This window comes from Falco rusticolus, chromosome 8 (assembly GCF_015220075.1).
Source record: "Falco rusticolus isolate bFalRus1 chromosome 8, bFalRus1.pri, whole genome shotgun sequence".
Lineage (NCBI taxonomy): Eukaryota > Metazoa > Chordata > Aves > Falconiformes > Falconidae > Falco > Falco rusticolus.
Window position 1 is genome coordinate 55,883,085 of NC_051194.1, and position 14,201 is coordinate 55,897,285.

The window sequence follows — 14,201 nt, forward strand, 5'->3', positions numbered from 1 at the left end:
CTCATTAACTTCAGTGGTATACTGAAGTTTGTTGTCTGAATCTCTAGGTGTTTTTTGGTTTTTTTTAATGGTAAATTTGAGCTCATGTACGTGTTAATGTTATCTTGAAGCTGACCTGTATTCTGAATCTTAATGACACTAAACTGTTTTTGTAGTAGAATAACAGTGTAGCACGGGCTGGAGTTTTCCCAGTTCTGTTCAGACATCTGTGTGGTCAGTCTTTAGAAATCAGTAGCAGTTTTTATATGTTTTGATGTATTGTTTAGAATAACTACACTTTCACCAATTAAATGTATGGCTAGAAATCACAGGTAACTAAAATAACTAAATAATAAATCACAAGTAACTAAAAATAACTACAAATCACCACCTCTAGTGATTACTATATGGTGTACGCTTAAGAAAATGGGCGTGAAAGTAGCTAGCTTGAATGTCAGCAGCATGACATTTAATCTGGGCTAAGTGATTGTTACCTATTTTCTTGGGACTGTGAATCTTTTTACACTGCAGCTTTACTCATCTCTCACCTGCCAAAGCAAACTTACTGGTTGTACAATCAAGTTTAAAACTGGCCCCAGCATCTTCATGTAGCACTGCCATCGTAGCAATCTTTTTACAGGATCCCACCTCCTGACTGGCTACCCAGTATTAAAAGGTTGGGAACTGGGCTTACTTTATCAGCCAGAACTATTGTTTTGAGTCTGCTGGATGATTATCTAGATGCTCTTGATGTTTTCCTGAATTTCAGTATAGTGGGATTTAATCATAGTCCACAGAGGAAAATCTTCTCATGGGTTTGAGAAGAGCGCAGGTGCTCTCTCAGCAGAACAAAGGCCGGCTCGTCTGCGCACGCTGCCTCCCTCCTCCGGCACTGTCAGTACCAACTGCTCCCTTCCTGCCGGCTGCCGATTGCCCCTCTTCTCTCGCTGCCTCGAGTTTCCACCTGGATATGTTTGTCTTACTTCTGGCTCTCCTAATACGCTTTAAACACTTGCGGTACTTCCAGCTGCTGCCGTGCCATCTTCAGCCTAGGCTAATCCGCATTTCCTTGGGGAATTTACAGCCATGGGCTTACTGGGCAGCAATCAGGGCCATCCTTAGGACTTTCCATGTGGAAGCCCTTAGAAGGGTTTGGCATAGAAATGGCTACAGAGGAGCAGCAGTTAGTCCAGCTGGAGGCCCCTAGCTCTTCGACATCCCAAGATGTATCACTTTGTTTGGCAGCACCTATCATCTAAGCATCTTGAGGCAGCGGAGGCAGCTGTGCTATAGATTGAATTTGAGGGGGTTCACAAGAAGTACCTGCATCGGGGTGCACCAAACTGATCCCATCAGAGTTCTGGACAGGTTAGCAGAGATGTAGGGACTTTTGCACTGGAATGCCCTATCCCAGGCAGAAACCATCATGGCTGAGTACATGCCAATATATATACCCCAGCTTGTATATTTTAGAAATCTTGATACCAAGCCATCTAGGCAGACAGCATTTGGGCCCCAAGAAATCAAGCTGTGTGGGAACCCTAATTGTGTAAATAACATGCACAGCTCTGGCTATCTCAGTTATCTATGTAAGGGTGGTTTCTGCCAGTCTTACAAAAATCAGTATCCACAAATGCATAATCCATCTTTAATTTCTGTGGGTACTTCTAGCAATAATTACCAGAATTCTAGATGTAAAGAAAGTATTAATCAGGAAAATGCAGGTATTGGATTTTGCTGAATTAAGGTAATCTGTTAATTGATTGAAGATGATTCACTGCAGGTTGTGGTGCTGAACTCCAGATATACTCTACAGTATTTCACTGTTTCAATGATTTATGGACTTGTCATTTTATCTTATATGAGGAATTGGGTAAAGTGACCTTGGAAGGAATTTTTCATGATTGTTTTTAATACATAAGGGGGAAAAAAGCAGAAAAAATTACCCAAAATGCTACTACGCTATAGCAATAATTTAGAACTTCATTGTGTTGTCAAATGTCTGTGTTGTAAACAGGATTTAGACAGATATAGTCTGCATAAGGATATTCTGGCTTTTTGCTTCTTTGAACATTAATAAAACCTCTCTGAGTCCATTCCCCAATTTAAATAATGAATGAGCTATTTTCTTAGCTCTCTCTCACATATATACCCTCAAGTAATGTGTCTTATGTGCTAAATAAAAGCTGGGAATATTTTTTTGTTTATTTCTTAATGTCATAGGAGTTATATTTTATGTGCTTGTATCCACAGTCCCATAGGCATGTATTTAATACTTGGAAAATGTCTAGGAGAGGTAGGCTGCTGCACAGAAAATGGGAATGCCGTGTCCTTTGTTATTCCTTTGAATGTGACAGTGGTTCCAAATATAGCAGCCACAGAAATACCCTTTGCTTTTCTTCCCAGAACTGCCTTGAAAAAACAGTTCCTGTATTCTGCTCAGAGCTGCATTTCTGGGATGAAGCTGTGGTGCAAGCCTGCAGTTTAAATTCCTATAATCATATGTCTACGCTGGCCTGAAGTCTAAATGTTTCTGTATAGTCTACATAGACCATACACAGAAAAATGGTAGGACTTAAGAAATCAAATTAAATGCCTTTTTAGACCAAGATGATTTGCTTACTCATCTGCCTCCTGGATCAATCAATACCTGCCTCCTCTTCTGCAGCTGGGTATTTCTTTGTGTTTAGAAAAAGTGTGTGTTATTAATACAGTATTTCAAACGTCTTGTGCTTTGCAGATGGAGCAAAGAATGCTTGCTGCATTCCGAAGAGTTCCCAACATTACTTTAGATTGGAAATAATGAGTTAGGAGAAACAAACACTATCAACAGAACAGAGTAGGGAAGAACCTAAAATAAGTTATGAATAGTGTGTGCCTATGTATCTTCTTGGTGTAGCTGGGATGTTTTTAACTATTGTTGTTTGGGGAAATAAAAGCCTGACTCTTAAGTCAAAGTAGATGTATTGCATAATAAATTTTAAGAATCAGAATCTGATTTTCTCTCTCTCTCTCTCTTTCCTTTTGTGTAAAAAGAGGAAAAGCAGGCCTTAACCGAGGGTGCAGGTTCCAAGTTGATGTAAATCAACATACTTTTGTCGAAGCCAGTGTTAACCATTCCAGCAGAGGATTTGGTTTTCACATCTGTGTGGACCTGACTGAGTCATGTAATGAGTCTCTAGAGAGAATGATCCTTTAGAAGACCTGTGGTTATTCAGCCTACACGATTTTTGTTTGGTTTTCCTATGGAGCTGGGTGTCACTGGGGACATGACCTTACAAGGGTCACAAAGACCTCAAGGACTTTGTAATGCCGCCTCCACTGTTTACCTTCTCAAAACCCAGACCTCTCCATCCTCCTGCCATTTGCCCTCCACCGTGCTGAGAGGGCGGGTATGTTAGCGGTGTTAATCACTACAGTGCAGAAAACGTGTAAGTTTGGAGTATCAATTGTTCTACAATGTGCGGGTAGAGAGGGGAGTTACTAAGCAGAAGAGAGAGGTCTGTGGCCCGCTTTACTGTCAGACATTCATTTTCGGTGATAAGTTAGTCTGTGCTGGCTGAGGTTTCCAGTTCAGTTGTGATGCAGGGTATTCTGACACTTTTGAAGCTTTGTGCTCCTAAATCAAGACCTGTTGAGTTGGCCTGAATTAAGGAGGCAAGAAAGAATTGCAGACACTAAATATTTAGTGCTCTGATAAGACATAGTAAGTGGAAGAGGTTGGTAGTTTAAGGGTGATGTGAACTCACTGCTAGTAGGCTGCTGCAGCCTTGCTGTGGTAGTGGAATATAGTCCTTTTGCTGCCGAGAAGTATCCAGGTCCCCATGCAACTAGAATTACAAGGTTGATACGCTTCACAGGTATGGAAAACGCTGGCTTTTCCCTGCAGACTAGAATAGAGGGATGGTTTTTAATATACTTAAGACAAAATTGTTTGGTTTACTTTCAATGGAGTTAAACCCATGGCATCATCTTAGTATCCAGTTTAACCATTGCAGAGGGTTAAGAGGAAGATTATCTGTCTTCTGATGAAAGCTGGTAAGCTACTGAAGTTCCTTACGTTTGGCAAGATTTTGCACTAGCATTATGGAACTACAGCCAAGCGATGTGGGAAATGTGATCGCATTAACAAGAAAGTACTGCCAACCCACCCCACCTGCTGTGTCCTTTGGGAAGTCGCTGATCAAACCAACTGATGCATCTGAAGCTATGCCAGTTCACTGATAGTAGGTTTAATTTCTTCCTAAATTTCTGCTGTGGCGAGGAGGCCTCTTTGTCTCCTACATTCCCTTTCCTAGGCTATGGAAACAGGAAATTCTTTGTGGCTTCCAAGTTCCAGTAATTAAAATGGTGCCACCAAAATCCTGTCAGTAGATCACAGAAGAAGGTAATGGGGTCTGCTCTCTGGTTCCCAGAGGCCCGTTGAACTTGGTGTTGCAAGTAGGAAGTTTTATCTCAACTCAATTATATGGCTGAGGCCAAAGCTGGTTTAACTGAGAGCAAAGTCAAGCTACTTGAAGTAGTATTTTCAGTTTAGCTTGGTTTATGTGATGAATCATGCACAACAAAAGAATTGGTATCCCTTGAACTTTTATATTAACTCTATTCACAAGTAATCCTAGGTTTGATTCTTTTAAATTAATCCATTACTAATGTTTAAATTAAATTTTTTAGTGGTGAATCATCATATTCAAGCTACAAAGTGGAAAGAAATAGAAAACCATTCATCTAAAAGGAATGTTTATTAGACAGTTATCATTTTCCTCTCAATACTTACCCGTGCTTAGCTCAAATTACTTTCTGTGTAAAAAAGCTGTCATGCCATTTTCTTAAGTGCTATTTTGCTTTGAGAACCTATCAGTTGGTTTTTACATAAGTGAATTTGTGATATGAAGGAAAGTAGCAATTGCTTCTTTAAGGTAAATTGGTGTTTAAGATGGTACTGTCTTGTTTTCAGTATGTGTTTTGGAAGACGAAGTAGCAGAGCAGTTTTAAAATCTCAGTAATTTCAGTAAGAAATATTCAATAATCAATTTTTACTTATCAATTTAAGGTTTTTCTGTCTGTTACATATCTCATCATCTTAACATAGCAAAAAAACCCCATTATGTTTTGCAAGAGGTGGTAAATTGTGATAGTTGCTAGGAAATCTGTTTGCAGATACAAGATGCCAGTGTGCCTTAGATCTCTGTGCACTAGGAGGCTACTATATCATTGGGAAGTTTTCATTATATTTTGTAATTGTCTGATGGCTTGCCTTTTTTTTTTTTTTTTTTTAAACTAAGAGATACAGAATCATAGAGTTGTAGAATCATTTACATTGGAAAAGACCCTTAAGATCAAGTCCAACCATAAACCTAACACTGCCAAGTCCACCACTAAGCCATGTCCTTAAGTACCATATCTACATGTATTTTAAATACCTCCAGGGATGGTGACTCAATATACTCTTCTGGTTTTTACTGTTGTCTTGTTTTACTTCCTTACTACACATAATCTTTTCTGCATTTTCTTACTCTGCTAAGGCCATGTTCATACTAGATGCCTAATGTGACGCATTGGAGTGCATTTTTCCTAGTGATAGGGACAGGTATTAGAGCAGTCCAAACCGCAGTTCATAAATTAACCCCCCCCTTTGCTGTTGGATGGTGAATCCTCCCAGGAAAGGTATGGGATACGCGGCTCTATGCCATTTAAATGACTTGGTGTCTTCAGTTTTGTTAGCAATTGAAATCATGTACGATTCAAATATAACCCAAAATGAGAAAATAACAAATAGTAATAAAGCTGATTTTTTTGTTAGTAGTTAGCTTCTAATTTTGTTTGTGCTGGGTTCTGAACTCTGGATATCTGTTCTGAAACGTTCAGCTGATCAGCCGCAGGGATGTGGCTCTGAGAGATCATTGACTTCATAGGAGTGCAATAATAGAGAGTTGATATGCAGTGCAGTGCCTCATCTACGTGTAAATTATCTCTCTCATCCTTCCTGGAAAAGCCAACACTTCAGACTCAGGTGAGGAACAGGACTAGATACCAGATGCATTTTTCTTTTGTGTTAGAATCATCATACAGGGAGGAGGTTTGGCAGTTCAGGGTGCTTATGTGAGCAACACAAACCTGGGGTTTTATGAGGTTTAGCAAACAAAACGTGCAGTGTGAATTTTAACGATGACACGTAGACGTCTTACATGATGCCTGGAAGTTAGGAACTATTTATCCTAGTTTTAAAGATTCCTGAAGCTATGGTGTCTAATTTAGTGTGCATGCATCAACACGGCATTAAATGTTGCTGAAAGATTCAGTATTCGTTTCTTGTCCAAACCCAGGGGAAGGTCATATTTTAGTACTAAGAAAATACCCTATGTGTTGCATCAGGATTTTGTAAAAATACAAAATAAATAAAACAGCCACCAAACATGTAAATGAAACTATCAGAAAACTTTAATTACTTTATTATGACTGATTGTTCAGGACCATGAATAAGCTACCCGTGGTTTTTTTTCTGTTAGTCAGATTTTACCTTTTTTTTTTAAGATTTTATATTAAATGTATGCATTTACTCTGGTCCTTTAATGGTTTTCCTATATCATGTGAAATAAAGCACCCAGTGGTTCTGTTGTGCTTTTCTCAAATACAGGTTTTCAGGTGAAGTTTTTGGGTTTAAAATTTTTGGTTTAGTGTTGAAATTATTTGATTTTTCCATCATAAATTTGACTTTGGCTTTTGATTTGATCTGAACCTTTTTTGGGGCTGAATTTTGCAGTCAGCATAATGTGCACCTTTGGCAATTGTTTAACAAATTCTTCACAATTTAGATGGTGAAGGCCTTGAGGCAGATATATTTATCTTCGTGCTCAGGGCCAAGTAGGCCACCAGGATTTAACAAATAAATAGAATAATGATTATTAATAATCTTAGTTCCTTGTAGCCTTTTTTTTTTCATAGAGAAATTGGGAAGATTAGTTAGGTACATGTTTGCACAGTGCTTTCAAGATGTGAAGTAGTATTACTTAAACTCTCATAGGAAGAAAGGAGATATTTATCAGGAGCTATAGCTATGCGATGAGACATCACACATTCACAGGTTTTGGTATCTGGCACGTTATCTTTTATACCCGTTAAGTAGCCATACAGGAAGGATGTGCAAGGGCAATTTTTTAACTGAAAGAAAGGGCTGTGCTCATTTTAGTGTTCTTTCTCAAATAGAAATTAATGGTAGCTCCAAAAAGTGCACAGCTAAAATTCTTGTGATAGCATTGGTTGCTAAGAGGTATATTCTAGATAAATAAAATAGGGTTTCAGGAGGAGTAAAAAAGCTGGCTTCAGAGAGTCTGTGGGAGGCTTTTTCTAGGCAGTAGGAATAGGTTTCATTAAACCACCACTACTGCCAGGGCTAGGCTGGAGGGAAGCATCTCCTAACAGAGGTTGAGGAGGAGTATCCAGTGGGCAACTTGTTTGGTTAGGCTGGGGGAAGAAGGGCATGGGAAGATTTATAATCCAGCCTCTCAGGACCTTCTTGTGCCCACACAGGGGTTTACACCCTAATTAATGCCACCAGTGGGTGCACGTCGCCGTGATCTGCTGTGGCTGTTTCAGTAGCCATATTGCCTTTGAGCTGTAAGTGGGTATTCTTCTATGTTGAAGAATGGGAAAAAGCATGGGTTTGTTAAGTATTAGGTAGACAGTGATTACCTAGCACTGCTGCTAAATCCAGAGGATTTAATATCCTACTACAGTGAAGGAAAAGTGCATTTGAGAGAAGGTGTCTAAATCAGAACTAAGCCTGCTACAATGGAATGATGCTTGTTCACTTCATCCTCTTTGCCTTTACTATGTGGAAAGAAGATGCTGGCATCCTACTGATGTAGTGAGTTCAAAATGAAAAAAATATCCTGGAACAATATAGGAAAAAATCCTCCCAAGTTAATACTGAATTGAGAAGTTGCAGCCCAACTAAATCATGCCTGTAGATCTTGGTGTATTTCTGCAACATTTATTCGAAGACTTTACCTATATGCCAGGAAGAGACTACCTTAAAGGCACCAGACCTCTCAAAGATGGGTGTAAGAGACGCTGCAGAAGTCAGGTCATTCTTTGCTATAAGCCAGTGTAGGAGTTTCTAGGGAACCTGTTATTTTTGTAGTCTACGTATGTGTACTTTGCTGACTTCAATCTGTGTTTGCTAAAAGCATCTTAGTGATGTTACAAGGATGGGAATAGATGCCTAGTTCCTGAGTTGGGGTATTTTTGTGTCGGGTGGGGGGTTTTGTGTGTGTGTTTTGTTTTTTGTTTTCTTTTTTGTCTAATGGCTCTGCCCTTAGCTATTCAAGTCCAAACCACACTTACATTAAGAGTTTATTGGGCAGCTTTACTGTGCTCCATAATTCCTGGCACAGTAGACTGTTCCCTCCTTCTCCATGGGTGGTGTATTTTTCTTTTCAAGACTTCTGTGATTCACTTTAGCTAACATGTGAAGTGAGGTTCAGACATTATAGTTGATCTCATTCCTTTTTGATTCAAGGACATCTCCCATGCATGGAATATTACAGAAAATATCTTTATATTGGAAGGGAATTATTGGTGTCTTGGTGCAGAACTATTCTTAAAAAAAAAAATAAAAAAATTAAGTTCTGAATTTTGACAGGTGGATTTCCTGGAAAGTCACTTTGCAAGCAGCTGCTTTCTGCAGGTTCATGCTTGAAAACATAGTATTTTATTTCTTACTCTGTAATGATTAATTTAACCTATGTTTTAATACCTTAATATGGCTTAATACACACTCTCAGCTGGAAGCCTAGGATCATGAAGCCATTTATTTACAGTTTGTTTACTTCTGATAATTTGGCAGATTACAGAATTGTACAGAATACAATTCTGATTGTACAGAATCTGCTTTGTAGTAGGAAGACTTCATGTCCACCTCTTAGGGAAAATTAATGATTACTGTCCCAGAGGATGGTCCTTTTTGTGGCAGTGGGTAATGCCAGGACATCTTCAGATCAATGTGCCCCTTTCCAGCTTTCAGGCCTGTTTCTGTATTTCCCTGCTGCAAACAAATTAGAAACCTTAAGAGACCAAGTTATCTTGTGGCACTGCACCCCTAAAAACTGTACTGCTAAAAGATAATAGAAAAGCTCTGGAGGGAAGCAATTTTCAGAGAACAGATTGTGCAGCAATAATCTATTTACCCTTCTGTGTTGTTGTGATGGGACAAGATCAGATAAAGTGGTTCAGTATTGGATTGAGTCTTCACTGTCTGGGGTTTTTTGCCCCTCAGTCTCACATCCCACAGAGATAAGCTATTTTCTCAGTGCTTTTATTCACTTTTGTTTCTGGAAGACAATGTCTGAAGACTATCTCTGTTATGTCTCGTGGAACATGTACATCAAATTTGCTATTTGAGCAAATTTTAGAATTATTAATATAAAAAGAAATCTTCTGAAAGCCGGTTCTCCATCCAGATTATCTTCCCTGCAAAGTCTTGTGGCTTTTTTCTTATTTAAATTAGTTGGAAACAGAAGTCCTGAGCAGACTGACATGTTAGCTAAAGTGAATCACGGAAGTCTTGAAAAGAAAAATACACCATCCATGGAGAAGGAGGGAACAGTCTACTGTGCCAGACTGACTCCTGTTCTTACCTCTGGCATCAAGAGTGGTTCCAAAGAATGTTTATCAATATGGTGTCAGGTGCTTTATATATATAAATATATATATAAATATATTTATGTATATAAAAACCTGCAAAACCAAGCATCTGAAAGCAAGCAGGTAGGGTGAATTAGATGGCCTCAACCTCAATGTTACAATGTCGTCCCGTGAATATTTTCTTTTTTGAAGAGCATTCTCTCTTGTTTGCTGCTCTTGTATACCTCAGTTGATTGTTTAAAGGAAGAATGACATGAAAGAAGTAAAAGCTTTGGGGAAAAATACAATACTAATCTTTCAAAAATCTAAGATAGGCAGATTGAGTTAAAAATATAAAATACAAGCAAGCAAAAACCCTGGGCAAAACACAGAGATCATAGTGCATGTTTGAATAAGTTTGTCTTTAAGTCAGGACATCAAAATCATTCCTGAATGCCTAGGAGAAAGGCTTTCTCACTTGTAGGTGTCTGAATTTGGAATCCAATGAGCCAAGGTTGATGCGCTGTTCTTGGGATGGTTGCTGAGATGGCAGCATGGGGCTGCCTTGGGCGAAACCAGTGCTGGAAATCTGCAGGCATGTTAGGGAGGCATAAGTCGGTGTTGCTGCCAAAAGGAGCAAACCTGCTCTTATTTCTTTCTCAGTTTCTTTTTCAGCCTGTTCACTGCTCTCATGCTTGTAGTGGCAGTTTCACATGGCTGCGCCATGAACTGGATCAGAAGGCTGGTACAGATTAGAATTAGCCCAGTAAAATGTAGTGCGGTTACTTTTTGCACAGATGAGTTCACCGACTCTGGTTTATTGTACAGATCTTACACCAACAAGGTCTCATACACAAGGAAGATGAGGGGAGAAAGCAAAGAACGGGGCTGCAGTGTGTTCTCAAAGTGTTGTCTGATTCTGGCATAAGGTGTGTCTGAGAGCATCCTAAGAGCCGCAAATTACGCTCAAGCTAACTCATGGATTCATCAGCTCTATATCTGTATTAATCTGGTAGGTTTGTTGTGGTTGTTCTTAACTATTTTAATATGTCAAGGAGAATTCCTTTTTATCAAATATACATTTATTTGTGCCAGCTCTTGTTGTGTTGCTTTGTGGAACTCAGACTACATACTATGTACGTACATACTATGTATGTATGTACATAATACACATAACATACACATATGCAGAGTTTCCTCAGTGTGATTGTAGCAATTATGGGCACTTTTAAAATCATTTTACCTTTCAGTACTCAGGACACTTGTGAAAATTAACTATGCATACAACACAGGAGCTCTCCCTTTAAAAATAATTTCTTAGTCAAAATTCTATTAGACCTAGTCGAACTGAGTATGAATGAAAACTAAGGACCTCAGGACGTAGCCTGTGGAAGGTTTATGTAGCCTTTCTTAGGCAGGAAAACATGGCAGATATAAAATACATTAATCTGTGCCTGTTATTTGGCATGGGGCCACCGAGGGCTGTCAGCGTAAGTAGGAGCAAATTAACACGGCAGTTCTCACGCTGGAGTCACACTGTGTTAATGCAAGGCTTCAAACTAGGTAATATGAAACCTGAATTGTGAGTGTAATATTTAGGGCTCCACAGTTGGAGCCGTTAATCATGATGATTACAGCCATGCCTGGGATTCTTGGCTGGTCGGGTTACCTTGTTTTACATGCTTGATTTCTAACGAAATACAGACCCAGCGGCTGTGCAATAGTTAGGGCAGGCAGACTGGCACAAGGTGGAATTGCAGCTGGTTCGTAATGACCAGCTGAGGAGAAAGAAGCCTCTTGAGGAACAGGGTGATCGTAGTGGTTGTGCTGGGGCAGGGAGCAGGGCTGGAGAGTAGCAGGTTCACCAGGGTGCAGCAGTAATGAGTTTGCAAAAGCAAGGACAGGGGCGCATGTTGGTTTAAGGATGTGAAATAACAGTAAGCATCTGTATCGCTACATCCCATAGTTCGTTTCATTTATCAAATTGACAGCAGATCCTTTTATTCTTTTATTTTCATTTTATTTCCTATGATTTCGCAGCTTCTGAAACCGTGTCTGTTAGCATTTAACCTGTATGCAGTATGTAACTGGTATGTTGGTGGGTTGTGTTTCTCTGATATGATGGGATGTGCACACTTTTTAGTGGTTTAATCAAGATGGCAATGCCATGACAGCACTTATTTAGCAATGTAATAATCTTTGTGTTATGAAGCCTGATAAGACCCTGAGTGATACTGTTGCCCCATTAAAGCAGGTACTCTGCAAGCAGGAAAATATCTCCCCTTTGAAGAACTTTAGTGTCAGAGCCCAAAATTAGTTTACAAAATTTGCTGGCCTGGACCTTGCATATGAGCCGAGCTTGTTGAGGTCATTATGCCAGTGTGGTTGTATCTGGATGCAGACATATAATTAACTTATAAGAGTATTAATAAATTAAGTCTTTCAAACTGAGAGAAATGTGGTACATACTCATTTGCAGAAGCTCTATCTGAGCATTGTTGCACTTTCAATGTAAAGGGTTTATGGTTTTGTGCCATTGTTTATTTCTAGCTCTGCCTCTTTATTTTTAAGCTTTTCAGGCTGCTTTTAGAGCATTAGTGCCTGTGCACTTGTTTCTTCAGCCTCTGCCTGTTTTACTTAAGCCAAAAAGGGATGGTAAAGTGTAGCTAAGAACACTAGGCAGTGCCAACAGGTGGTGTGTACATGGGGGACAACTAACGAAAATTTAACATTTTGAATTTAAGTCCTCATAGATTTTTGCTTCTAATTCCTTTACTAATTCAGTGTAAGGTTGTTATTGAAAAAGTTCTCATTCTTTTCAGGGTTATTGTGAAATGATGATGCTCCAGAGGCTGATGTCCAGAATAATGATTCATGCATCTGGTTGTTGTTTCCGAGCCTGGTGCCAGCTTACTGTTTGGCAAGTCGTGTAACCTCTCTGTACCTTGACTCCATGGTCATAATTTACTTTGACATAACTGTACCTCTGCCACCGTACTACTTCAGGTCCATTTCTTTGTAGGTTTCAATCTCCAGCATAATGTATGGTACATGCACGTACGTTCCTCACAGTGTTTAGGTTCCATTTCATAGTCCTTTTTACATAGAAGCGTACACAGATAATCTGTTTGCTGAGTAAATACATTAACAATATTCATCATTGACATAATCTCCTTGCAACCTAATTGATTTCAGAGGTGTGGCGAAAGCAAGTTCTTACTCATTTTTTTAATCACTTAAAATGTGCAGACTTTGCTTAGACTTTAAAAGGTTATTAATGAGTTTGCGTGATCATTGAAAGGTGTCTCAGTTCCGTATTGACATTACCTTACAGTGGTCTTCTAGTGGAATATGTAAACGTAATTTAATGCTTCCCAGGGTTTCTAGTAGGCACAGAGATTTCAGTGACTGAAGTGCCAAGCTGCTTGGAGCAGCATCTCCCAGGTCCACTGTGATATACTTACTTGAGTCCTGTTTCTTAAAAGCAAGCAATAAGGAAAACCTCCTTTAACATTAGAATGTGGACTTTAAAATGTATTTGACACTTTATTTCTTTCAAAACTGTACATACTTTCAGTGTCTATTTAAATTGTCTTAATTCTGACTTTTAACTCAGCTGAATTGTTGAGCATCTGATAACCACTCCAAGTATGTACAGCCTTATGTGCTCTTCCATGTTGTATGCAATTCAGATTTTAGGGCATAGTTAGTGTCAGATTGTCTATTTTGTCTTACTGTGTCAAATTTCGGACAGAGTTGCGCTGTCATAACTGGACATAGGAGCTAACGTGCCAGGAGTGTACAGCCTTCTACCGAGGGCCCTGGCTATCTGACATCTAGCAGCTAGTGCCTGAGCTTGTAACACGAATAGTAACGATGCCAACTTCCACTCTTTTCTTCTTGCGTATCCAGCAGAATGTAACCACAGTTTATTTGCAGGTAGCTGAAGCATTTCTCAGGAAACTTTCTATTGTTTGGAGAAGACAGCATTGAAGTACAGGATGACATGTTTGAAGTGATGGCAATTCAAGGTATTACGTTGCAGTTTCTATGTATTTCTCTGGAGTCACTACTGCTTATCCCAGGATAAATCTCCCAGCCAAGAAAGTGTTTTCAACTGGAGTTCTGATATCTGTAGGCTGTAATTTTTTGACATCAACACCCCAACACTTAATGTGAGAAATAAACCGCAGGCTATCTTTTCACAGAAGTTAACACATTTTTAAATTATCATAACTGACTTGCACTTTTCATATCTATTGTAGTTGTTCACACTACTGCAGAAGTGAAAGCAGCAGTCACCCAAATGTGAGTTAGCTATCAAAGATCTTCTAATTATTGTAGACAGCTAAACTGCAATGTGAAGACATTATCCTGTGAACAGTTGGCCTCTCGTGTTTTGTTTCCTCCCTTGTGTTAAAGCATCTTATGGAGCTGGCAGTTCTGCAGGGGCTGAACTTGATCTTAATGCAAGGAGAAGCAGTAACACTTTAAATGAAGGGCTGATATCAGTCATGACAACAAAATGTGCAGATGTTCTTTATTAAGAGCAAAGTAACAAAATTGTTTTTCTTATATCAAGTATGAGGAAAAGAACT

At 39.2% G+C, this 14,201-nt stretch overlaps 1 protein-coding gene across 1 annotated transcript in view; it reads left to right on the forward strand.

The window, feature by feature from the left end:
- The window catches only part of SPAG16 (sperm associated antigen 16), a 413,429-nt gene that overhangs the window by 132,214 nt on the left and 267,014 nt on the right, over positions 1-14,201 (forward strand). The gene's annotated exons all lie outside the window — the stretch shown is intronic.